Raw genomic sequence first — 27,831 nt, forward strand, 5'->3', positions numbered from 1 at the left:
CACATCACTCCCTTGCTTAAAATATTCCACTGGCTTTCAACTTGCTCTTAGAATAAGCCCTAGATCCTTATGGCCTATAAAGATATAGACACAGGACCTTTTTTGGTTTGTTTAGCAAACTTACCCATCTCCACTCTTCTGATAGCATATCCTCTGTACCCCCAACACACAGGTTGGGTATGTGATCAGTTTTGCCAGGAGTGGGCATGGTGATCCAAACAGGCCAACCAGGGTCTCCCTTTCTTACAATTTTTGGGACTAGAGTATAAGCAGCTCTGCCTCTGGGTTCATGGTCAAAGGGTGTGGATTTAGGTTTCTTGGCAACCATCTGCTCTCCAAGGCCAGCTCACAGGGTCAAATCCAGCACTCTTGGCAACAGGGGGAAATCCTCTCCGTGGTTAATTATATGAGTAATATTTTATCTATCTCTCCTGCTCAACTCTTAGCTCCATGAGGACAGCAGCCATGTGTTTTGTTCACTGTAGTATCTTCACTTCCTGGCACATAGAAGGTTGTCATTCTTGGATGGCTGGATGTATGGTTGGATAGATCCCTAGTTTTGGACAAATACACCGCAATGAAGGTCAGATTAAGGAAATTGATGTTAATGGAAGGTTTGTGCATCAGTTTTACCAAATTGCATAGTGCTGACTCAGCAAAGGGGTCTTGAAATGGAGGTATGTGTGATGTGTGAATATCTACCCACCCCCTTCCCTTGCGGGGACATTCAGGGGTTTCTTTTTAACTTTCCCCATGGGTTCTTTAGCTTGCTGTCCGGGCATTCTTGAGATCTTCTTCACTAAACCCATTGCTGTCAAGTTGATTCCAACTCATAGGGACCATATAGGACAGAGTAGAACTGCCCCATAGGGTTTCCAAGGAGCAGCTGGTGGATTCAAACTGCTGACCTTTTGGTTAGCAGTCAAGCTCTTAACTACTGTACCACTAGGACTCCTCTTCGCTAGTAGGGCAAAATTTCTGTCCCAAAGCACTCCAGAACAGAACGGTCACTGTGGGCTACTTTATTTTACAATTTTACATCAGAATGAAAGGGGCAAGTTTGCTTTCTAAGCTCCTTAAAATGCAGTTCCATTGACATTAACTGTTGAGACACATTGATAAAATGAGCTGCTAATAAATGACAAAAGAGATGGTGGAGTTATAGAAATGAGTTATAAAAATTTTTGTGTTACATCCAGAAAATATTATGCAATATGGGGCCAAATTAATTTCTTAGGAATTTAACCAAAATATATATAACCCTCCATGATTTTACTTCACAATTTAATTCACTAGGGTTTTTCACATTTGGATGTGGCCATTTTGATTCAGTGATTTTGAGGTGAGGTGAGGATATTTTAACACAGTCTGAAAAGAAAATCATAAAAGTTTATCTATTTTAATTATAAATAATACGTGAATCAGACTTACCCTGTCTTTGAACTTTACCCCATCTCCAACCTATACTCTCTGGGGTAGGGATTAAGGATGAGATGAGATCAGAGATGGGCTGAGAGAGGAATGGTGTGGAAATGAGGTCCCGAATGGCTGGCAAACTACATGGAAAAAGAAGTCATATTTTTGCCAAACTTGGCGATCTCAGAAAGGGCCACCTATCATTCTAAGTCAGGAGGCTGCTCTTTTTGTGAGAGTTTACTTGCATCATCTGCACCTGAATATCTTGGATTTATCTCTGAAAGATGACAATTGGCATTATCATTGCTTTTAATCAATAAATAGATGTGTTCATTTACTAAAGATACTAATTCTGTTTTTCATTTTAAAATCTATAGAATGAATACCTCTGTTCTAGTTGTTTTCTTGATTCTATAACCCTATTTGAGAGGGTATATATTATACACTGAGCAGAGGCAAAGGTAGGATTAAAAAGCGGATATTTGTAGAAGAGGGGGATTTTATAGTCTCCAGGTTTCAAAGAAAATAGTTAAATTCTAATAGTTTTCTCAATACTCCATTATATATAGCATTTTACTTACCGTTAAGCTCCTTCAGTGGTGTCATTAGGGGTGGTGTCACTCAGTGCAGTAACTCATGGTGTCACCCCACCATGCTAATTACTACAATACTATAGCTAAACACAGAAAATTTGACAAAATCAGCGACTGCAAAAATGCTAGCAGCAACAAAAACAACAGCGCATGCAGACAAAACCACACAATTTGAAGCCTCCAACTCATAGCAACTGTATGTACAACAGGATGAAACATTGCTTGGTCCTACGCCATCCTCACAATCATTGTTATGCTTGAGCCCATTGTTGCAGCCACTGTGTCAATCCATCTCGTTGAGGGTCTTCCTCTTTTTCACTGACCTTCTTTGTTCGTGCTTTTGGCAGTCCATGGTGTCTTCAATAGTCTTTGCCAACACCACAATTCAAAGGCGTCAATTCTTCTGCAGTCTTCCTTCGTCATCGTACAGCTTTCACATGCATAAGAGGCTTTTGAAAACACCATGGCTTGGGTCAGGCACACCTTAGTCTTCAAGGTGACATCTTTGCTTTTCAACACTTTAAAGAGGTCTTTTGCAGCAGATTTGCCCAATGCAATGCGTCTTTTGATTTCTTCCCTGCTGGTTCCATGGGTGTTGATTGTGGATCCAACTTGACAACTTCAATCTTTTCTCCATTTATCATGATGTTGCTTATTGGTCCAGTTGTGAGGATTTCTGTTTTCTTTATGTTGAGGTGTAATCCATACTGAAGGCTGTAGTCTTTCATCAGTAAGGGCTTCGAGTCCTCTTCACTTGCAGCAAGCAAGATCGTGTCATCTGCATATCACAGGTTTTTAATGAGTCTTCCTCCAATCCTGATGCCGTGTTCTTCTTCATATAGCCCATCTTCTCGGATTATTTGCTCAGCATACAGATTGAGTAAGTAAGGTGAAAGGATACAACCCAGACACACACCTTTCCTGACTTTAAACCACTCAGTATCTGCTTGTTCTGTTCAAACAACTGCCTCTTGATCTATGTACAGGCTCCTCATGAGTGCAATTAAGTGTCCTGGAATTCCCATTCTTCGCAATGTTGTCCATAATTTGTTATGATCCACATAGTCGAATGCCTTTGCATAGTCAATAAAACACAGGTAAACATAGTTCTAGTATTCTCTGCTTTCAGCCAGGATCCATCTGACAACAGCAATGATATCTCTGGTTCCACATACTCTTCTGAATCTGGCTTGAATTTCTGGCAGTACCCTGTCAATGTACTGCTGCAGCTGCTTTTGAATGATCTTCAGCAAAATTTTACTTGCGTGTGATATTAATGATACTGTTCGATAATTTCCTCATTCAGGTGGATCACCTTTCTTGGGAATAGGTGTAAATATGGATCTCTTCCAGTTGGTTGGCCAGGTAGCTGTCTTCCAAATTTCTTGGCATAGATGAGTAAACACTTCTAGCACTCCATCCATCTGTTGAAACATCTCAACTACAGGGATATTTTTATAAAAAGTAATTAATTTCTGTTGAAACACTACACAAAAATTTTATGGACAGTTATTTTGCTGCCACCCCCTCTGACAGTGTCACCTGGTGCGGTCTGCACCCCCACACCATTCTGAAGTAATGCCACTGAGCTTCTTCAAAACGGAGGTTGAGGGAATAAGTAATGAACCTTAGAATCTAACCTGATCGATTCTAACAGACTTAAAAATCTATGCTGTTTTTCTGATTTTAAAATTAAAATTTGCTCATACAGAATAACACAGTCTATATTCATATACTATAGAAATAAAAATTCATAAAATATAGAAATAAAATAAAATCTTCTATGATGAAGTTTGAGGTTAGAGGTAGAATAAAAGTCCGGGACCAAAGCAGACTCAGGCAAAATGATGAAGCATAAACTTAAAGGCCCCTCACTTGCACAGGCTCCTCCAAAAGACCTGGTGGGGCCTTAGTAATGTGTCTGTATGTTTTTATAAAATGTGTAAAAGCAAAATATTTTAACTTCAATGAAAGTTAAGGCTGCTTTTCTTTCCACTCTTACCTCCTCTTGTCACATTTTCCCTCCTCTTCAGTGGCACTGGGGTTGCCACAGGCATTTTGGAGAACAGACTACAGGAAAGTTGAGTTAGGGATACATTTAGGTTTAGGTCAGGAGGGTATAGTTACGTGGTTTGCAGACATTTCCATGTAGAGCCATTTAGCTAGCTGTTTTGGTGTAGCAATTGCTTCCAGGCCCACTCCCACCGTCCATTTCCTGGACTGGCCAACATCAGTCACAGAGGTGCAGGGCCAGAACTTGCAAGGTGACATGCACTAGAGCTTTGGTTACTAGCACTGAAAGTATGTGGGTAGTGGAAGAGAAACACAGTTTGAAATATATGGAGCCAGAAGCTAGTCTGTGGAAAATTCTTCCAGTCATCAGGCATGTAAAATTGCAAGAGAAGCATTCGGTTCTCACCGATGCCTAGTCAAAACAGAAATTCTCTGCTGCCAGGAACATACTCAATAGCGTATTCGGCACATTTAAAAGTATTTGGATACTTCTACCAACAGGGACTGTATTAGAATCACTGTGCTTGTAGGATACACATCTATAGCAGTACTACAAACAGTGTATCTTTGTGACATTGCAGGTTTTATGCATCATGACATATCACTGAATTACATAGTAGCATTGGGAAAAGGTCTGTATTTCTAACTGATTTAAAATTAAATATTGACTCCAACAATGATAACATAAAATGCTTATCATTATAACAAGTACATTGACTAGTTAGTAACTTTTGTCCATTCAAAGAGTATTTAAGATTGGTCACTGCCCAAGAAATTTAAGATGCCCTGAAATCTTACAGCTCACCTATGGAAGGAATCTAACAGTTTTCCCAAATTTGACAACAAACCTAAAAATGTATGTGACGTTGATTGCCAGTAACAAATTGTGACACTAAAAGCAACTTTTCTAAACAGTAATTAAAAACAAATTTTAATCAACCATACTAGGAAAAGAAAAAAAAGATGAATTATCTTCTATTCGCTCTAAGGAACTATATTACAAAATCATAGACTTATGAAGGGATGAGCAAGTGTGAAGTTAAAAAATACAGGAAGAAAATTCTTTAGCGGTCTATAAGGCAGTTGGTTAAGAAAAACTATTACATCGATTTTCTGGATTTTGTGGTATTCATGCTTTGCAAAATTCATGATTCGTTTTGCTTTTTTTTCTCATTCTGACTACTTACTTTCATACCTAATTTATTCTTTTTCTTAAAGAAGTTCCTACATATATAAAACTTATGCTTTACAAAACTGGAATCCAACACTGGTAGGAGATATCTCTTTTTTGTTTTTGAAAGCATGGTTATTTTATATATTGACTAGGTCATTTGACATCAGATGGCTGCATCAAAGCGTTAGGTCAAAACCAGGGCTTCAAACCAGGTCGTTCAGGTTCAAACCCCTGCTGAATGCATTTCTAACAAGTTCCCAGGAGATGCTAATGCTTCTGGTTGGGGACCAATTCTGAGAACCACTAGTAGAGCAGTGATTCTCAAAATTTATTATACATAAGAATCACCTAAAGGTCATGGAAGCTCCATAGACACATCCAAACTCCCTGAGGGACTGAATTGCTGGGCGGAGGGCTGTGGGGACCATGGTCTCGGGGAACATCTAGCTCAATTGGCATAACACAGCTTATAAAGACGATGTTCTACATTCTACCTTGGTAAGTAGTGTCTGGGGTCTTAAAAGCCTGTGAGCGGCCATCTAAGATACTCCGCTGGTCTCATTCCTTCATGAGCAAGGGAGAATGAAGAGAACAGGATACAAGGAAAAAATTAGTCTGAAGGACTAATGGTCCACAGCTACCAAGGCCTCCACCGGACTGAGTCCAGTACAGCTAGATGGTGCCTGGCTACCACCACTGACTGCTCTGACCAAGATCACAACAGAGGGTTCTGGACAGAGCTGGAGAAGGAGGTACAACAAAATTCTAACTCAAAAAAAAGACCAGATTTACTGGCCTGACAGAGACTGGAGAAACCCCGAGAGTATGGCCCCCGGACACCCTTTTAGCTCAGTGGTGAAGTCTCTCCCGAGGTTCACCGTTCAGCCAGGGATTGGACAGCCCCATAAAACAAACCAGGACTAATGAGGCACAGCAGTCCAGAGACAAGGACTAGAAGGCAGAAGGGGACAGGAAAGCTGGTGATAGGGAACACAAGTTTGAGTAAGGACAGTGTTGATATGTGGTGGGGTTCTTAACCATTGTCATAAGGCAATATGTATACTAACTGTTTAATGAGAAACTATTTTGTCCTGTAAACCTTCATCTAAAGTGAGAACAGCAGCACAACTGGAAGACATAATCAACGTAACTGAATTGTACATGTAGAAATTTTTGAAATAGTGTATCTTTGGCTATGTATATTTTCACCAAAAAAAAAAAGAGGTCCTCCAAGGTCAAGAAGGGAGAGTGTTGACATTTTGTGGGGTACTTAACCAATGTCATAAAACAATATGTGTACTGACTGTTTGGTGAGAAAATATTTGTTCTGTAAACTTTCACCTAAAGTACAATTTTAAAAAAAATGTTAAAATAGAAAAAAAAAAAAAAAGAATCACCTGAGGATCTTGTTAAAAATGTACATTCTGATTCAGTATATCTGGGGAGGAAATGCAAATTCTCAGCAGAGGTTCGAACCAGAACAAACCAGTTCAAAGCCCTGGTCAAACGCCCTGCTTTGAACAAGCCCATTCCAGGGGTGGAGGCAGAAGCACTGCTGGCTGAGGCCACGTTCTCACATTAAACTTTTGACATTATATCCAAGTGAGCTTTTATAGTACCTACAGTCACATGGCCACAGGACAGAACTAAAGTAGAAGTTACTCATCCCACACTTTCATAATTGTGTCCTATTATCAGACTGTGTGCTGGAGTGCACTTTGAATTAATATTAAAAAAAAAATAACTATCTTATGGTTAGCACAACTGAGTGCATTGATTATTTTTTCTTTTCTTTTTTTTCTGTTAAGGGCATTAATTTGATAAATGTAAACATTTAAAATAGACCAGGTTCTGTAACCTTGCCTTGACCTTGGGAGGTTCTGCCACACCTCTCGCCCTGGTATTTGGACCGTGAAAGCAGGGCTGGACTTGATTTTGTCTTTATTGTCTGGCACATAGTAGGCCCTCAAACATTAGTTTTTGCTTCCCTACTTCCTTTCTTCATTTTCCTAGGGTACATTTTTTTTATGTCTGTCAGGTATGAGGAAATGTTTATGAAAAGAAAACATACCTAACACATTCCAATTGTATTACCAAATGACTGCTTTTATTAAGCTGTCTAGTGTGACAGAGTCCAGGTTATGTTCTTTGATAACAGAGTGCCCAGGAACTGTCTTCCCACCTGACATGAGTTTTCATTGTTCCACCCAAAACTGCAAAAAAAAAGCTAAACGACAACAAACTATAGTGAAGTATATTTATCAAAATGAAGACTTACGCTTAACTGACAGACAATATACTTGGACTCTAGTGCTAACCCCGTGGACAGAATAATAGTAACTACTACCAATAAAAATGGTAGTGCAAACAGTTAACATGCTCATCTGCTAACTGAAAGGTTGGCTGTTCGAGTCTTCCCAGAGGTGCCTCAGAAAAAGGCCTGGCAATTTACTTCCTAAATAACGGCCATTGATCAACCCTATGGAGCACAGTTCTACTCTGACACACATGTGGTCACCATGAGTCAGAGTTGACTGGATGGCAACTGGTTTTAATAATAAAAACAATAAAAATTTGCAATTATTTACACAGAATTTGTAAACCCTTTATGATGTATAGGGCCCTTCCACATTCATTGTCTCATGAAATCCTTTTAACAACTTTAAGGGTAGGTATAACCTTTAGTTGTAGAGGGAATAATGCTGCTCAGGGGCTTAAGTAACTGACCCAGTAAGAAGAGAAGCCAGAACTTGAATACGGCCCCTGAATATTTATGGCATTTATGTTTTTGCTATTCAAGGGCAGCACCAGTATCTTTGACAACCCCTGTCCTTCCCCTTAAACTCTGCTAAGATGGAAGCCATTACGGAAAAAACTTAGATGTTATAGAAAATGTTATCATTCAGGAGAGCTCTAACGGCTTCTGAGGGGAAAAAATAGAAGAAAATTACAGAAAAGCAAAAAAGGAAGCGAAAGCTCTGAAGCAAGAAACATCTTGGCGTTTGGAAGAAAATAAACGATAACTGGGGGGGGGGGGGCGGGGGTCAGTGAGCCACCAGAAGGTAAGTATGAAAAAATTACCCACGCTTTGCTAAAGATTTTGTCTGTCTACCAAACACTTGTTGTTAGGTGCTATCAAGTGAATTGTCAACTCATAGTGATCCCGTGTGACAGAGTAGAACTGCCCCACAGAGTTTTCTGGGCTGTAATCTTTATGGGGGCAGATTGCCAGGTCTTTCTCCTGAGGAGCAGGTGGATGGGTTCAAACTGCCAACCTTTCGGTTAGCAGCCAAGCACTTAACTATTGTGCCACCAGGACTCCACATACCAAACACTTACAGAGCATTTAATATGTGCCAGACACTGTTTTCATCCTCAGGCAGCTCTGTAAGATAGATATTTTTATTAATGTCAACTGAGGCATAGGGAGGTTAAGTAGATTGCTGACTCAGATTCAGGCAATCGGCTGCAGAGTCTGCAACTCTGTGGAGGGAGTGATGAAGTCTGTATAATGAATCATTCGAGTAGCACGTCTTGGAGCTGTAGGATATAAGAACCTGAAAAGTAGGGTTGAGGACAGGATCTAAGATATAGATTCATCCGTCATCTAGGCTGCAGCTGATGATTATTCACTACTTTTTGGTCTTTGTTTTGTGCCAGCCGACTTAGGGATGCCGCTGTTTCTTTCTGCTTATGCTCTGAATTAAGTTCTGGACATGTGGTAGCGCTTGACTATAAAACCTCATTATATTCCATGGCTTTCCTTGGGACCAAATATATAGGAATCATAACATCCTTTCATTCATTTGTTCTATTTTTAAAAATTAAGCTTCTGCTAAATAAATAATTATGTGTTTACTATTACTAATCACCTTTTTTTGAAAAAATAACAGATATAAAATAAGGCAAAATGTATACACATCACTTTAAAAATGAATCAATGCAACCAGATACCTATTAAATCCATATATAATCTAAAAGTTTTTTTAATCTAACTCTGGTTTTATTCAGGTTTGAAGAGATTCTTCCGTCCATTTTACCCTGGATTTTAATATTTGATATAAAAGTACTTAGCGGTGTATTCTTGACTTTAGTGTTCCAAAACTTCATGGCAGTTTTGGTTTTAAAAATTCTGCTTTAACTCACTCACAAAAAATATTAACTTTACCTTTATATCTAATTAAAAAGGAGATATTAGTTTGGGAATCTGACTCGGAATCAGTATGAGGTCTCCAGATGGCTAATATAGGGACAGACTACATATGTTTTCTTCTCTGATCATTTCTTCTGGTCATTGATTCCAATGTATGCTATCTGTACCTCATAAGCCCTATGGTTAGTTGTTGCACAGCTGTCTACTTATCAGGTCTGTAAACTCTTTCAGGGCTAAGACCACCTCTTGCTCGTCGTTGTACACCCTGCATCTAATACAATACTAAACCAAAAGAAGCCTGTGAATACACTAAAAACCATTGCATTATATGGTTTAAATGGGTGAATTGTGTGGTATCTAAATATTATCTCAATACAGCTTTAAAAAAATTTTTTTTTCCCTGCTGCAAGCTTAGAGGACAGCATAGTTGATGAGGTGAATGGGAAGCCTAAATTAGTACATTTCAGCAGAGAAATATGGAGGGACCATGCTGGCAGGGCAGACATTTGGCACATGAGCTGATCACACTGGCAAAATTGGTATCCAAGTTTTCATGGGTCCTTGTAGGGAAATATTTCATTCCGATGACCCTGAGCAATACTCCTCATGGGATCTAAGGTATTGCAAGATGCTTATTACTGATGCTCTTTTTTGGTATGGACTCACCCTCTACCCACTGCCATTGAGTCTATTCTGATTCATTGCCACCCTATAGGACAGAGTAGAACTGCCCCATTGGGTTTCCTAGGCCGTAATCTTTACAGGAGCAGACTGCCGCATCTTTCTCTTCCTAATACACCATGTCTGTCTAGTAGGTTTCATTTCCCTGCCTTCAAACATTCAATATATAGTGGAGAGAAACAGGCAGGTGGGTAATAAACCATCTCAAAGCAGTAAGCACCATCGTAGAGACACAGATGAGGCATAGTCCGTGGTTGAGGAGTCTAATACTTTCCAGGAGTGCAGGGGAGAGCTTCTCAGAGGAGACTTCATGCTGATCCAGAGGGATAACTAGAGTTTACTGGACAAAAAATCAAGGAGCTCATTCTGGTCATAGAGAAAAGGATGGGCAAAGGCATGGGAGGAACAGCACTATCAGCTAACTGCACTAGTTCAATGTCCCTGGAGTTCAGTGTGAGATCAAGGAGTGGGTGGAGGGTCCAGACCAGGCTGGGTCCAAAAGTCACTGAGGGTTTTTGAGCAGAGACATGACATGAACACCTTTGTTAGAACCATCACCCTGGCACCATTGAAAAGACTGGATTGGAAAAGAGACAGAGACACCAACTAAGAAACTATTGCAGTTGTTCAGGTAAAAAAAGGATAAATACAGGCAGATTCAAGAAATATTAGGAATTAAAATCATCAGACTGATGGATGAGGGGAAAAGTATGAGAAAGAAAGAGGTTAAGGTGACTCTCAGGTTTCTGGCTTGGGATGAAAACAAACCCAATGAGTGAGCTAGAAATACAGAAGGAACAGTAAGTTTTGGTTTCCCTGCATGCCTAGTCCAATACCAGGAGCTAAATCAATAGCGACCAGTAGATAGCATAAGCTTTGGAGTCAGGTATTAGAATTCCAATCTACCCACTTCCCTCCCACTCAATAGCTACATGACGTTGAACGAGTTAGTTGACTTCTCTGTGTCTCAATTTCCTCATGGTAAAACTGAGATAATAATAGTATACAGCTCATGAGAGTGTGTATATAAGACAGTACAAAGCCTGGTACATAGCAAGCAGTAAGCGTTCAATCATGCTAGCTAATTTTGAATCAGCAGATACATTGTCTTTCTTTTTTTAAGTAAGCAGTAGGATAAAAGTGTTTACCTGCTATTTATATTTCACTAGCTTAGCTGAAATTGAACTAACCATTTATGATATAATACATAAAAATTGCTTTAAGTTGGTATCTAATTCGAGAGTTTACCATTGGCTTCTTAACCAAAATGTCTATATAGCCTCCTGGGAACCTGACCCCCAGGAACCCACAGGTGATAGGGGATTAGGCTTGGAGTGTGCTGGGATCAGTTCCAGTCTAGTCAGTATCATGACTTGACTTCATACTTCCCTTCACACATCTCCTGTAAGCTATCCCTAACCATTGATAGCAACATATAAGATTGTTAAGCACCATGAGGTAGACTAGGGTATGCCTAATGTCCAACACAGGCCTCGATACAGAGCAGTACTCAATTCATTTTGGTTGAATAAACGCATGCACTCCTTGTCCTACCACGCCAATGCCTATCTTCAGGTAGCAACATTGGTTCCATGCCGATCCCTATGCAGTTCTTCCAGCTACCCAAGCCATGTGCTCTACACAGGAATATTTTAGAGTGAATTGTTCCTTACAGACATTTCAAAGCATGTAGTTGAAGAGTTTAACATGTCAGTCAAAAAGTGAAAACTATAAAATAAACATAGATTAAAGGACCAGGGTTCATGTGGGCAAGTTTCTTCAAGTAAGCATAGATAAACTAAAATGCTGTTGCCATGTAGTGATTCAGTAGATTGACCAGTCTCTCACTTTGAAATGGGAATGTGTCTGTCCAGATAACTTAGGACAGTATGAGTTAATTGAACTTATAGGTGCTTGTGAGTTTTTCAAACTCATTGAAAAGAACCTTAAGGATTTGTGATTTAATGAGCCTTTCAAAGCTGTAAGTACAACCCACTGAGATTTAAAACCAAAAATAGATTTAAAATAGGAAAAAATAAAACAAAGCTAGTTTTGTGTTTCATGGACACAGAAAGGTGCTAGAATTATTTACTGCTTTCTGGACTTTGCATTATGACCAAATTGATATTGTCCAGGTTTTTCATTAACTTAAAATGTTCTGAGGTAAACACATCATTTGCCTTGACTAAAGCCAAGGTGTTTCCATAGCTTCCTTCTGAGCAGCTAAAAATTAGACCGAGAGCTAAGAGTTCTGACCAACCCCTTTGTGAAAGCAACACCAGAGAAAACACAGATTTCACTCAACAACTGGATGAGATTCTAACAGCCACAAGCAGAGGCTCTACAAATAGCATCACATGGTAAAATCTTCTAGTCCAGAAATTTCTCGCCTCTAAAACCCACCCAGAATTTATTCCACTTTATCTTAAAAATTCCCATAGATTCACCACATTGTGAAAGAAATTGTAATTGCCCTGCTCCACACTCACATCAACTAACTACAGCGGCCCTGGACAGGAAAGCTCTTCAGGGATGAAGCTTCCACTGCCCCTTCTGGAATGGTTCTGGGATAGGTCCAAATTTCCAGAAATATACCTCTCAAAATTCCCTAGAATTTTAAATTTCCTTCCCAACCTAGGCTAATTAAATCAGGTTCTGTTAACAACTAGTCTTTTAAAATAGATGTGAGACTATAAGGATGAGTAGACAAGCCACTAGGAATGAGTAGAAAACCCAATTCAGTGCAGAACTTTCTTTCCCACTACCTGTATCCCACCTTTAGTCTTGGAGACAGGACATCTCTTGGGTGGGACTCAGCTGGGTTAATAAAATCCATCTTATGGAGAAACAAGGATGGCATAGAACTGGCCCTCATTTGCAACAAATTTTGGCTACCCAGTTGGTCACCCAGCACAGCCCTGGGTAAAGTGAAGAAGCCCTGAGGCAGTAAAGAGCAAGGTTTTCACAGCAGTGCCCAAAACAATTTAAAAAATAAAAAATAAAACTATTTCTCTGATCCTGGCTACCTGATTTGGCATGTAGCCAAATTCTGAATGCTCCTTTCTTGAGCCTTCCAAGGTTGAGGCACAAGCAGACGTAGAAAACAATCCCCATTTGTGTTTATCTTATAACTACATCCCCCACACATTACATTCACCCAACACAGGCCAGACCTTTACAATGCTTGTCCAGAATGGGACATTGCCCTGGAACTCCAAGACGTTAGTACATAGTGACTGGTTAAAGTTCACAGAACACAACGTAAATAGGGAGATATTGCTGGGAAAGTGAATGTTTTTAAAATAATTTTATCTCGTAACACTACCTCATGAGAATGCCTACTGAACAAATGGATAATTCTAATTGTTCAATAGTTTTTTAAAATTGAGCGGAAAATACCTTCCCTAAGACTCCCAGCTGCTGCTCCTAATCCTATTCTTTGGAAAAATTCATGGTACCCTTTAATACATGGAGATATTTTTCTAGAAAGAGTTTGATGCACGGCTGGGCAGCTGTGGCTGCTTCTTTCAAGGTAAAACCTGAAATTTTAAATTAAAGTATTTGATAAACAGCCAATCAATAGTCAAAAACACTGAGAACCTTCTATGTGCAATGCACTGTACTTGACCCCGAGGATAATCAGTGGTAATGTACCGATCCATTCCTAAGGGTTAGTTTTTCACTGATTTTGTCATTTCTATTTTGTGAAGCCTCCTCTAAAGACAAAATCAATTAAAAACTGAATTTAATTAGTTTAGAAAAAGGCATCAAAGTAATGTAATATGTGCTGGAGTGAGGAGAAGGCAGGAAGTAATAGTCATCTGATTTCTAGCAATGCTAGGTGCTTTACGTGTGTTATTTCGTTTAATTATTATCATAACCCTGTGAGGTGGTTTTGACTCTGTTTACCAAAAAGAAAACTGAGCTTTTAAGGGGTTGCTTAAATTGTTCAAGATTATGCTTTTGCTATGATAGAGCCAGTGTCCCTGGGTGGTACAAAAAATGAACACACCCAGCTGCTGAGAGGTTGTAGGTTTGAGTCCACCTACAGGCACCTTGGAATAAAAGCCTGATGATCTACTTCGGAAAAATCAGCCACTGAAAACCCTATGGAGCACAATTCTACTCTGACAAATATGGTGTCTTCATGAGTCAGAATCAACTCAATGGCGACACTTACTGATTATGGTAGAGCCAGGATCCACACCCAGATCTAACTCCAAAGCATGTTTCTTTAATTATATAATACTTCATTGCTGCAAATAAATTAACATGAGAGCATCGCCACTTATCACTGGATTTGATATTGTATGTGGATGGCTAACACTATACCCCATTCTGTTATTTGCTTCATACAGAGATCAACCAAAGAATGTAATTTTTTTTAGCTTTAGAACATTCTAAAGTCACTGAATTGCAATATAATAATTGTGTACAATTTGCAATGGCATAAATCTTTTTATTTGATGCTCCTAAAATGGCAAATTATCGAATGCTTATATAATGATAATTAATCATCAAAAATGTTAAAGAGAATATGCCATGGGAGAGAACTTTGGAGAGATTAAATGTATTTCACTGTCTGTTTCTCAGGACATTTTAAAGCTGTTAAAATCCACAATGAGTGTGGAGGAAGGGTGAAAGTAAATTTGGGGATCAGCAAGTTTTCTCTGCACACCCCATTAAGGATGCTGGGACGCTGTTGCAGTAGAATTGCAGTTATGAGAGCCTGGTTGGTCTCAATTCAGCTATGACCAGAAGGATTCTGCCTGGACTTTCCTGTTCTTTTGATAACTGGCCACCTCTCAGCCGGAGATGGCTTAGCACTGGTCACTCTTCGGCCCACCCATTCTCCTGTCGTAGCCATTTCTGCCCTATCCTATAAAAACAGTCACAGTGCCAATGTTCAAGACCTGCCTCGCCTTTTCCAGTGATGGGAGACAGATCCAGCTCAGCTCATAGGCCAGGCACTTGGGTTTTAACATAAAAGAAAGGGGCTTAGGATGACAGAGAAGCGTGGTTTTCCTCAGCATGCCATGCCGTCTGTGACATTTGCCATGCAGAGCTGCGCATTCCTCCTGTGGGGCAAGATTGCTCACCACGTGCTGACGCCAACATTATTTTTGATACGGGTGTCTGCAATTAACCTCACTATTGACTTTACACGTGGGAGGTGTGGAGAAAGCCCCCGTGGTGATCTTAGCAGAGCCTAGCTAGCAAACAGCAAAGACACTTGCTTACGCATGTTTCCAACTTCCTACACAGTAGAAAACTTGAATGAGTCCTTTGTGTTAGAATCTCTTTTAAAGTCTTTACAAGTTCACTATGAAATTAAAGAAAAGGAGTTCAACTTACAGATCTTTGCGTTCGACCCTGCAGCACATCTGTCTCATTTTATCTCAGCTCTTTGGGGTCACATTATGAAATGGCGTGAGGAAAACCAAAAAGGACCACATGAGGGTGTTAAATAAAAGGCACACCCCTGTGTCGCCTGCAGGTTCCGGCCTGGGGTGATTCTCAAAGCATGCTACAAAATCATCTTACCTACCTCCACTGGTCTCTAGTCCTGGAGCACGGGCCCCTCTCCCCACTAAAATTGTTGCTCTAGGAGGCTTTTTGTTGCAATGGTCCTTCTCATGCTCTGTGCATTCTTACTTCCATAACTAATCTTAGCTTGCTACCACAAAGCTCCCAAGTCTTTTCTTGCCCAAAGAACAGCTGTATTGGGTTGATATAGAGCAAAGGAAATGATATTTGGCGACTCCTGGTAACCAAGGATGCCTCGATGTACTCTGGGGATGAGAGTGGGGACTAAGGTGTTGACTCATTTAAAAACCTCAATGCACTTCTGCCATCATCCAGGACTTGAGCATAAAAAGAGAATGTGGAACACCACGGTGAAAAGGAAGTTCAAAAAACAATTGCCATGGAGTTGACTCTGACTCATGGCGACCCCAAGTGTATGGCTGAAAACCCTATGCAGTAGGTCTATGAAGTACATCACCAGGCCTTTCTTCTGAAGCACCTCTGGGTGGACTCATAACTCCAACCTTTCAGTTAGCAGCTGAGCATGTTAACTGCATACATCACCTAGGGATTCCTTTACAGAAATTAAGTCATATGAAAACAGGAAGAGAAAAATAACAACTGGTGTGGGAAGTCAGTAAAGTTTTAAATATGAATCCAGGAAAGGTTTTATTAAACAGCTAAGGCATTTACTGGCTCAGACTAGAGAATAATCCTGGTCTAAATCCCACTAACCTCACGAGTATTCCATTTATCTAAGAAAGCCACAGAATCACATTCCAAGAAAGTTTCTTGCTGTACTATACCGACAGAGCAAAAGCAATACATGCTATTACCCGTAGTTGTTAATAATGATAGTAATAAATAATAGCCACTATTTATCAAGTATTAAAGATGTGCCAAGAATGGTGTTAAGCGCTTTATGTATATCAGTTCACCTAACCTCACAATAATCTCAAGGTAGGTGCTCTTAGACACTCAACAAATATTTGTTGAAAGAATATGGTGAGTGAGACTAAGAACAGTTAAGAAAATTTGCCCAGAGTAACCTAGCTGGGTAAGTACTGGAGCTGGAATTCAATCACAGGGCTCTCTGACTCCAACGCCAGTGCTCTTTATCACTGTACTTTGATGAATTAACTGGATTTTAGTATTGAATGTAGTGAACACTGTGGTGTGCCTTGCCCAGATTCCCTGTCCTTCTCCCAGCTGCCAGGTACTCCTGTGGGTGGGCCTATACTCAGACCGCTGATGGCTCACAGCTGAGTCTCTCCTTAGACCATTCCCTCTGCCAAAGGAATCTGCCTCTCTATCCTGGGGAAGGCTATAACCAATAACTAGTAGATGCAAGGGTACAAAGGCCCAGCCCCTTGCCTCAATTCAGGCACCTCTGAAGAGCCATCACAGCTCCAGAGCTCCTCATAGGACCCACTGAGGCCTCTGTTACGACTGTATCACAACTTTTCTCTCTGCCCAATCCTGCGTTCCTCCTTCCCTCATGAGACCACTCCTCGATAAACCTCCTGCACACCCATCTCCACCTCAGGGCCTGTGTCCTGGAGAACCCAACTGTGACGGTTAATTTTATGTCAACTTTGCTAGGCTGTGGTGCCCAAGTGTTTGGTCAAACACTGGTCTAATGTTGCTATGAAGGTATTTATATGTGAGTAACGTTTAAAGCAGTTGACTTTAAGTAAAGCAGATTACCCTTCATAATGTGAGTGGGCCTCATCAATCAGGTAAAGGCCTTAAGAGCAAAAACTGAGGTTTCCTGAGAGAATAGGATTTATCATGCCAGAATTTCCAACTCTATCGCCTGACCTATGGATTTCAGACCTGCCAGTCCCCACAACCACGTGAGCCAATTTTTTAATAAATATCTCACATGATATCTCTATAGAATACATAGCTACATGGACGGATGGATAGACGGATGGATGGATGGATGGATGGATGGATGGATGGATGGATGGATGGATGTTACAGAGATCTTACTGTTTGTTTCTCTGGAGAACCGTGCCTACAACACTAAGACATTGACATCTGCAGAGATCTGCTTTGGCCACTTATTCTATTCACTTAATAACTAATATGTGTTTATTGAGCTCCAGGGATGTCCTTGGTTTCTTCTGTTGAGAATTACCTGTTCATAACATTTGTGCATTTTCTATTGATTTGTTTTGTTTTTAAACTTACAGTTCTTTTTACAAATTCTATATTCTATTCTTGTATTAATTGTATGTGTTGCATGTCTATTCTCCCAGTCTGTGTCTTGTCTTTACACTTCATGGTCTTTTTTGTTCTGTAGAAGTTTTTATTTTGGGATTATTAAACATATCGATCTTTTATGGATTTTTCCTGGCTATACTTTTTGTGTCTTGACTAACAAAGCCTTCCCTAATGAAAATCAGAGAAATGCAGATTAAAACAACAGTGAGATCCAATTTCACACTGATCATCTTGGCAAACTTTAAAAAATCTGAGAACAAGGGAGAGTATGGAAAAACAAGAGCCAGCAGGAGGGTAGATAGGTACAATTTGCAGAGCTATTTAGCAAAGTCTAATGAAGCTGAAGATGGTCACACCCATGACTCTGGAATTCTACTTTGAGGTATAATTCCTACAAAAACTCTCACACTGAGATGTAAGAAGGCACATATAACAATTTATAGCAACATGGTTCATAAGCACAATGGGTTGGAAACAACATAAATATCCATCAAAATGAGATGGATAAGTAAATCATGGAATATTTATACAATGGGACATCATATAGCTATTAAATGAAATAAAATGAATAAATTTTAAAAACAATACATCAAGCAAAAAATCAAAATAATAACTTTTATATTAAGTTTATGAACCTGAAAAGCAATAAAATATCTTTGGATACGTAAATATCTGGTAGAAACACATGCATTTTATGATAAACACTGAATTCATGATAGTGGTTGTCTGCGGGAAAGAAAGGAGGAGGAGGAGAGAGAAGAATTAAATTGGGATACTCAGGAGTTTCTACTATATTATAAAGTTTTATTTCTTATATTAAAAAAGAAAAGATCTGGAGCAAATACAACATGATGCTGGGATTTGATAAAGTCAAATGGTAAGTACACGGCTGTTCATTATTATTCCCAATTCTTGTCTGTCTGAAATACTATGCAATAAACATATATCAAAGTAGGAAGAAGAAAAAATATTCACTACAGCTGAGGATTCAAGACATGTTTCTTGGTATTATTTTAGATAGATCTTAATGAATGCACAGCAATTTATCGTTGTTGTTAGGTGCCATTGAGTCGATTCCAACTCATAGCGAGCCTATGTACAACACAATGAAACACTGCCCAGTCCTGCACCATCCTCACAATTGTTATGCTTGAATCCGTTGTTGCAGCCACTGTGTCAATCCATCTCACTGAGTTTAGAATATGTCATGGAAACGAAAAACAGTCAAATTGCTAAATTTTATCAGCAAATGAGACCACTTTATGGCTCTTGAGCAGGGGAGCAATATGAATGCTTCTGTCGTTTAGGAAGATGAGTCTAGCCAGGTTGCACGGGGTGGTTGGAACAGGGTTCAAAGGGAAGTGGGGAAACCAGTTGGAAAGGTCCTCATGGTAAGCAAACATGAAGCCCCCGGAATACAATACCAATGAGAATGGAAGCAGACAAGAGGCTTTGCATAATTACATTTTACCTCACATTTAGAATTAATTAATTTTGAATTAATCAAATGTGGGCAGTAGAGGAGAGCAAGAAGTCAAAGCTGGTTCTGAATACGGATACCTGGAAAATTACAGAAGCTACTGTGATTAGCTGAAGCAGAGGTCTCAAAATAGGAGCTGGTTGTGAAAGATTCTGGTGTTGATTCTGGTTTTAAATATGTTGCAGTTGAAGTGCAGATGGGACTCCCAGGGAAAGAAAACAAATAGGCAGTTGAAGAGGAAGAGAGGTTAGGAAGATGGTTTGGTGAGTCAACTGCAGAGAGGTGATAGGTGAAGACATGAGAATGCTAAGTTAAGAGCTTAAAAGAAGGTGGAAGACATGGAATAAGAGAAGAGAGAAACTTGGGCAGCAATATGTAGGCTTTAAAGCTCCATTTTCTCTTTGACCATCCCCAACATCTGCTGGCCTGGGCAAGAAAATAAAGAAAAAACTCAGACAGTGGCCTACTCCCTCTGTCCTTGCCTCTGGCTCCATCTGTATCATGAGTGCCTGAGATGCATGTGTGTGGACACCCCAATCTTCATGTCCAAGTTCTATCACCTCTCCTACAAAAACACATGCACCAAACAGCCATCCCCAAGACATCCCTCAGAACGATGGTCAAAGAAAGAGACTTGCACATACCCTGGACACAGGATCGGGATTGTTTGGGCAGGAATCCTGTAGTCCTGGATACCTAGATCATAGAAGTTGGACATAGCTGTGGTTGAGCACTTCTTAACACCAAGAACATCTTGCCCTGTGGGTAAAGGGTGCAACCAGAGAGGGTCCTGAGTAGCTCCTTCTAATACAGGGGGTCTAGAACAAGGTCCTGGTCTAAGGGTAGTATTGCTCCACGGCCAATGCAGTGCCAAATTTGTAGGCTGTGCCTGTGCAACATCTCATATCTGTCTCAGTCTTTCCATTCCCACATAAGTCACCAGGAACATGAGGTAGAACTCTGGTGGGAGAGTAGAAAAAAGATAGATATTCCAATACACCAGTAATTCATTAACTCTCTATACTTCTCTATCAGCAAAGGTGAATGATTATCTGTTGATCATTCACTCAAAAACAGTCTGGACTTGAAAGGCAAAGGATAGTTACCTCCTCTTGGGGCTAATACTAGACCTCTGGGCCAGGTCTCCCAGGTACCTACTCCTCCATGGGAATCCCTGACGCAGCCCAAATCAGCAATTCCCTGGACGTAGACTTGAACCTGTAGCCTACACAACAGAGGCTGGAGATCTCAGCGCTAGCCAGGCTAACATGAGCGGAAAGAAAAAAAAAACACCAGAGCATTTTTCAGATTTAAAACCTGAGGTGAGTAATAATAACAGTAGTAGTTATTATTGGTTTACTCCACTACTTAGATTTTAGCAAGAAAATTTACAGCTGAAAGGAAAAAAAAATTGGAAAAATCCTGTCTGTCCTATCACATGCATGCCTAAAACAATAAAACTACTGACTTCAGAAATACACGTTATATATATATATATATACTGAACTTCTTTCAAAGAGTTGTTTGGTGCTTAAGATACTAAAATCACAATTTTTCTGTGCTGATGAAATGAAATATTTTCTGCTATCATCCTTCCAGTTTGTACTGCTATAGCAAGATACAGTATCTTACATTTTGAAGCCATGAGAAATTTGTTGGCAAAGACTCTTTGATGCCGATTATTCCACGACATAAATCAGGGCTGGTTAAACACACAAGAAACAGAGATGGCAATACAAGTAATTTTACAATTTGCTATACACAGTAGTAAGAAAAACAGGAAGTAGGTGTTTATTAGCAATTCCAAATATACCAGCCAAAATACAACTCCCCATGGAGTCTGAGTTGAGTTATTCAAAATACAGCAAAGAACAGAATTCCTAAGATTATAAAAGGGTAATTAATCACAAGCAGTATTCACAGACCAGTGATTTGGAAACTACCTTCTTATTGAAGACCTGGATCAAGAACAAACTTCAAAGCAAAATTAATTGATCTCAGATTCACTGCATCTGGTCAATAAACCCTCCCAAAACATGTTACTTTAAGCCCACTCAACAGTCTATTATGTAACAGTTCTATATACGGTGCATTAGATAGTCATTTTTCACCTAACCTGGTTAGTATATCAATGCCTCCTCACGTAAGCTGTTTGTATAAAGAGCACCACCTCTTACGGATAATCTGTAACTTGCATTCAAAAATCAGGCATGTTGTTTCATAGGAAGACAAGCTCACCACGAAGCCAGATTCAAAAACTGGGAGGACCCACTTGAAAATCTAACATAACCTTTCAAATGCTTTCAAAATGTTGTCGTTGATTGAGTGAACTCTTTAAATATATGTCCCAAGCATTTCTGAATTAAGAAAAAGGGCCTTTCATTTTAGTGCCAGTGGTTCAAAAACAGATATTTAAAATACATGAAACATAAACCAAAAACCCGTTGCCACAGAGTGGATTCCGATCCATAGTGACCCTGCAGACAGAGTAGAACTGCCTCATGTACTTCAATTGTTGCAGGAGTAATTTAAGGGGTTTAAGTGCAAATTCTGATGTGATTTCATCCACTATTTGCTTACATCTTGTGAGGATGGGAATTAGCTGGTTACGCATCTTGGGAACTTCTGGCAAGAACGACTACTTATGAGAGTGACCATGGACAAGTCCCCTAACTGTCCTGTCACTCGATTTCTCCCTTTATAAACTAAGGAAGTTACATGTTTGACTCCACTACCTCAAAAACCCATTAGGATGAATGTGGCGACTTAAATATTTGTGAAGCATTGTTAGGTCCTCCAATGGGAGCCTCTTTGAAAGTGCAAAGGGCAATGAGTTAAACAATTTGTCTCTGTTGTGGAAATGGAAGAGATTAAGTAAGGGAGGCTATATGTGCACTTATTTGGACTGCCCTACCTACATTTTAGGAGCCCTGGCACAATGGTTAAGCACTGGCCTACTAACCAAAAAGCCGGTGATTTGAGCCCACCAATGGCTACACAGGAGAAAAGACCTGGTGAGCTGCTCCTATCAAGATTACAGCCTAGGAAACCCTATGAGGCAGCTCTACTATGCCCTTTAGGGTCTCTATGAGTTGGAATCAACTCAGCGGCACACAACAACAACATGTACATTTTATATCTGTCTGTGTGTTCTTATGAGGTTAGACTTACCAAGGAGGAAAAGGAAGGAATATTTTTTTGAAAACAGCTTCATCAATAAGAAAAGGTGAGAAATTAGCAATGGGCTAATTAGAGACAAATTAGCTCTTGGACCCAAGTCTAAAGGAGTAGACCATCGCACTCTTTCCCTGATTTTTGAAGACCAAAGTCATGGAAAGCCAGGCTGCCAGCTTGGTTATCACTTGGGCGTCACTGCTCTAGTGGTTGGATGTCATAATCAGTCTAAGAGAGAAAAAAAGATAAGGGAAGAAGAGAGGAGGGGAGAGAGATAGAGAAAGGGAGAGAGGGAGACAGAGAGGCATGTGTTAGCATATTTTTCCTCCTTTGCTCAGACAGACAAGAAACAGTGTGTTAAGGTGGCTATATTTTCATACATATTCTTTCTTCCTCCCAGTACACAGGAGGGTACGCAACTTCCCAAGTGACTAAGTTCTGGACAATGAAATATGACAGAAGCAAATATTGCCAGTCCCAGGCCTGGCTCTAAAACGTCCCTGGCAATTCTCTCTCTTGGCTTGTCCCAGCAGAAGACCTCAAGGAAGATTTGGGGGACAGCAGAGCCCCTGCAGAGGAGGAGCTGGGTCCCAGAATCTCTGCTTGGAGGAGACAGAGTCCCACAGAAGCCACCCTCTGACCCCGCAAAGGACTTTGCCTAAACAAGAAATAAACTTTGACTGTGTTAAGCCATTGAGATTTTGGGGGTTGTTTGTTACAGCAGCAGTTAGCCTACTTATCTAACACTACCTAGTAAAGACAGGCTCATTAAAATCAATTTCTTTGGCCAACCATCTGTAGGCCTGAGGCACCTGGATAAGTTGGCAAAAAGCCTTTCTTGTTCACTCCCTTGTTTTTCTGGCAGGCCAAGCTTCCTGCTGACCAACTTAACCAGTGGTGGCAGCCAGAGCCATAGCCTCCTCCTGGAATTTCTGAAGTAAAGAAGGTCACAGATGTTCTCTGCACGTCACACCCTAGAAATCTGCTTTATACTGGGGTAAAAAGTCCATTTTCTCTTATTCCCAGAATGATACAAGGCCTCAGCTCCCTGCCCCTCCCCTAACTTATAATTAAACATATTTATGCCCAGGGTAAGCAAGCCAAATCTAGAGGTCAGGTACTGTTGCCTGCTGTAATCATGCTGAGAGCACAGCCTGGGTGATTCCTCCATTGATCACCAGATAGAAAAACTCATGAGAAAGTGTTTTAAACTTGTTTTACTGACTCTGATGAATTAAGCATGAGCAATAACCCTGAGGGGATTTTTAGCATCCTGGAGCTAATAAAAGGGATCTAGGTGCCTGGTCTGGGAAGGCAGCAGAAGGCCAAAAAAAAAGACCCTAACAGTTAGAGTTAGAGAATATCCAACAACTTTGCCTAGAATCTCACAGTCTCCAGCATATTCTCTAAGTGATATAAGCCAAAAGAGTTACTGAATATAAACTGCAAGTAACTTTTTCAAATTTGTTTTCTTCACTGAGGTGTCTCCCCAAGTACGAACCTGTTTTTTCCCTCTACACTAGAGTTGTAAACTGGCAGAACTGGACTGCATCTGACCCACAAATATGCTTGTTTGGTCCTCATATTGTTGTAAAAATAATGACAGCAACATTTTTCAAATGATATTTTTTAAATGAGATTTCAAACAAAAGTCTAGATTTCTGCGTCTCTTGGAAAATTAGAAGATTGAGTAATTTTGGAGCCATGATCTCCTCATGGCGATACTCCATTGGGACTAAGCTCCTGCTATCCCATGAGGTGAGATCCGCGATGTGCACTTGAGCTCCGCTCACCACACTGGCTACTCCACTCGTTTGTGTTACCTGCCTGACCCTGTGAGGCATTTGGCTTACCCCTTGGACAATAAATAGTTCTAATCATTTATTCAATGTACATTTTTTCATGGCTTGTTATGCCCCAAGCACTGATTGTAGATGCAAGTGGTTCCTCCTCAAGAAGAGACCAGCATCTGGAAGAATGGGGACATGGACATTCTTTCAGTATGTGTATCCTTCTCCCTTTCTTCGGCTGGGCATAGAGCTAGGAAGAGAGGTGAGCAGGAGGTCCTTCACCAGTAGCCCTGGGTTTCTAACATAGCCTAACCTAGGCTCTGCAGCTCTGAGGTCACCTGTGGAGGGATCCAAAGAAGGGAAGGGGTACTGAATTTATGGCCTCAACTTGCTCCTGCAAGATGAATGGGAGTCCCTTCTGGGCTTTCTCTGTAGCTGCTTCAATTCCCAGTTACCTCAGCAGATGTTTGGGTTGAGAGGAAACCTACAAAGAATAGCAAACATCTGCAACCTGACCCAAGCTTTGGCTCTCCTGCTGTTGCCCATTCAATACTGCCCATTACACAAACAATATGTGACTGGATTTCTAAAGGTGGTACAGAGAATTCAGGGATGTGAGCTAATCTTTCTACTACTGATGATCACAATCCCTGGCTTTCTTCTTTGTTTGTTCTTGGTTTATATCTTATGCTTTGCTTTCTTGAATTTTCTTTTCTTCTCTTCCTCCTTCTCTTCTTTTTTCCTCCTCCTCCTCATTATTATTGTTACATGGTCTTCAGCTTCTGAATAATGTATTTCAGAGTTTAAGAGTACTTATCTGTTAATGGATGACTGTTTTAATGCTAAGCATAGGAACTCCACAAAGGCAGGAATCATGTCCATCTGGTCCCAGCCAAACCCATAATAGATGCTAAATAAATATTCGCTGAATGTATGAATGAATGAAAAACATGAAGACTTAGTGGCTTATTATAGTGAGGGGTACATCTCTCATTAATATTTGGGAATGTGTGAGAGTATTTCATTTTCCTTACTATAAAGTCTGAAATACAAGCACTTGGAGATTTCATGGATTCTAGAATATTGTCATGAAGGTTGAAATTTATGTCTATAAGGAGTTCTGGTGGAGCAAGTGTTAAGTGCTCTGCTTCCAACTGAAAGATTGGCAATTCAAACCCACCCAGCTCTCCGAGCTAGAAACACCTGGTGATCTGATCCCATAAAGATTGTTGTTGGTGTTATGTGCCATTGAGTCAATTCCAACTAATGGTGACACTATAGGACGGAGTAGAACTGCTCCATAGGGTTTCCTAGGCTAAAATCTTTCTTTACGTAAACATTACCGACTAAAAAACTACGAGACAGTTCTACTCTGTCACATGGAATGACTATGAGTCGAAAATCAACTTGACAGCACCTGACAACAACAGTTTGCCCCTAACAATACCAAAATGTCAGTGCAAACTCACCTAGGATCTGTTGCTATGTCTGAGGCTCAGTATTTACCACCAGACAGGTAGAAGTCACCTTGTGCACACGAAGACAGGCCCTTCCTTCCTCCTCACAACTACTTGGAAGAACAAAACTCTTTTTCTGTAAACCTTGTCCAAGAAAAAAAATTTTTTTTTTTTTTTACAGGAGATAGAGTCTGTCTGAGCATAACTTACTCCTTGGAGGAAATCGAACAATGTCCTCTCTCTGCCCTTTCACTTTAAATTTCACCTTAAATGATGTTTTTGTGTACTTCAAAAGAAGTATTAGACTTCTTTGCCTTTATTTCAGTGGTTTACATGAAGCCAGACTAGAGGCAGGGAGGTGAACTAACTTGACCTCAGGCGTCATGTGGTAGATATTGCTTTGGTTCAATTGTTGTCTGGGAGCGATTGGGGGCTGGGTGTGACTTAATAATATTAGCAAAAACAATGGTCATTTAGTTTATGTAGAGTCTCTCTTCCTGTGATTTCAAAGCAAATTTCAGGCCCAATACAAATGACATTAAGAAAGAACAAGCCAAAGACCTAGCAATTGTAACTTGCAGAATAATCAGCAAACGTGCACTGAACTTGCACTACTTCAGGAATGGGGCAACAGGCAAGACAGTCACAATCTCTGTCTTCTTTGGAGCTTACAATTCTGTGTTATTTCTGGTGATATTAACTTCTAATTTGGGTATGGTTTTCCCAGTCAAATATGAGTGTTGGTACACATGAAACTCAGCCATTTACCTTCTTCAGCTGGTTTCCTCTTCATCGGGGTTTGTCAAAGAAGTTTGGGTATCAGCTTAATGAGAAACATGTTCTTTTTTTTTCTTGGTGGTGGTAAAACATATATTACAAAAAGTTTGCTGTTTCAACCAGTGTGAAATGTACAATTCATGACATTAATCATATTCACCATGCTGTGCAACCATCACCACTATCCATTTAAAAAAGAAAAAAAATTATCGCCCCGAACAGAAACCCAGTACCCCTTAAGCATTAACTCCCATTCCCTTCTACTCCCAGCCCCTAATAACTAATGATAAACTGTTGTCTCTATGCATTTCCTATTCTAGATATTTCATCTAAGTGGGATCATACAGTATTCATCCTCTTGAGTCTGCATAATGTTCACTCAGCATAATGTTTTCAAGCTTCATCTGTATCATAGCATGTGTCAGAACTTCATTTCTCTTTATGGCTGAGTAATATCCCATTGTATGTCTGCACCACATTTTGTTTATCCATTCATCTGTTAATGGACACTTGGGTGGTTTCCACCTTTTGGTTGTGACTGATGCTGCAATGAACATCGGTGTACAAGTATCTGTTTGAGTCCTTGCTTTCAAGTCTTGGGTATATACCTAAGCGCGGAAATGCTGAGTCATGTGGTAATTATGAGGTGCCCTGGTGGCACAATGGTTAAGCACTTGGCTGCTAACTGAAAGGTTGGTGGTTCAAACCCACCAACCACTCTGCAGAAGAAATAACCTGGCTACTTGCTCCTGTAAAGATTACAACCTAGGAAACCCTATGGTGGCAGTTCTACTCTGTCATATACAGTTACTATAAGTCAGAATCAACTTGACAGCCCACAACAACAAGGTAATTCTATGTTTAACTTTTTCAGGGACTGCCATACTGTTTTCCACAGCTGCTGTACCATTTTACTATCCCAACAGCAATGGATGAGGGCTCCAATTTCCCCACATCCTCTCGAACACTTGTTTTTCATTTTTTCTGATAATAGCCATCGTAGTGGGTGTAAAGTAGTATCTCTTGGTGGTTTTGATTTACATTTCCTTAATGACTGATGACGTTGAGCGTCTTTCCATGTGCTTTCATGTCCATTCATGTATCTTCTTTGCAGAAATGCCTATTTAAGTCCTTTGCCCCTTTTTAATTGGGAGGTTTGTCTCTTTGTTGTTGGAGCATGGTCTAAAAAAAAAACTAGTTCTTGAAAATAAAGAAAAACTAAACAGTCTTCCAGGAGCAAATAGTCAATTAGTCAAAAATACTTATTGGGGGCACAGGGGAGGGGCAGCAAGGAGAGGACTTGGATATTTGCAAAGCTCTTTCTATCACAAGGCACTGAACCCGGAGCTGAGAGATACATGCTGTGTA

Source organism: Trichechus manatus, unplaced genomic scaffold, assembly GCF_000243295.1.
Source record: "Trichechus manatus latirostris isolate Lorelei unplaced genomic scaffold, TriManLat1.0 scaffold00010, whole genome shotgun sequence".
Taxonomy (NCBI): Eukaryota; Metazoa; Chordata; class Mammalia; order Sirenia; family Trichechidae; genus Trichechus; species Trichechus manatus.